The sequence below is a fragment of the Lynx canadensis genome, chromosome D4, assembly GCF_007474595.2.
Source record: "Lynx canadensis isolate LIC74 chromosome D4, mLynCan4.pri.v2, whole genome shotgun sequence".
Classification (NCBI taxonomy): domain Eukaryota; kingdom Metazoa; phylum Chordata; class Mammalia; order Carnivora; family Felidae; genus Lynx; species Lynx canadensis.
In genome coordinates, this window is record NC_044315.2 from 7,221,483 (window position 1) to 7,222,186 (window position 704).

Below are 704 nucleotides of genomic sequence, written 5' to 3' on the forward strand. Positions count from 1 at the left end.
GGTCCCTGTAAAGTATACAGGGCCCTGGAACATGCAAGACGCTTGACATGTGTAGAATGCCGGAGGGATGAATGAATGACTGGACAGACTTGACTTTCCTCTATTTTGGTCTCGGTACAGTCTTTGCTTATTTTAGAGTTTAGTGTCTTAGCCTTAGCAGGGACAAAAATCACGTGATTATCATTAAACATACATAAGGCACCCACCTCCCGTGAGCAGTCTGTAATATTGACCCAACACTTATCTCACCTGTTAATTAATGAAAAACATACATACTGCCTCAGACACTTCTCCCTGTCCCACTTCTACTGTAGGGTGAAGTAGTTAAAGGGGACGGATTGATCGGTCCGTTGCCACGGCGCCCCCTGTCCTCCCTGTCTGTGGCTCTGCAGAATCTCTCTGGGTCGCCCCGGGGTTTATCAGTTACCCAAAGGCGGCTGTGGCTTAGATGTAGAATCCTTAACAGAGAATAGATCAGAGGTTACAATGGGCCACGTAGATTTTTTTTGTTTGTTTTAAATGAAAACCAGCAAGGACACTCTTGATTACAGTGGCATGGTCTAAACTTGCAGTTTCCCAAACTGTTCTCTGAGGTACCCTGGGGTGCCACAGTGATTCACAGGGGGGCTGTGTGATATTTTAATTTTTTTTTTTTTTTTTTTTTTTAGGAAAATAAATAACATGTGTCAGCTCCCCTGTGAACT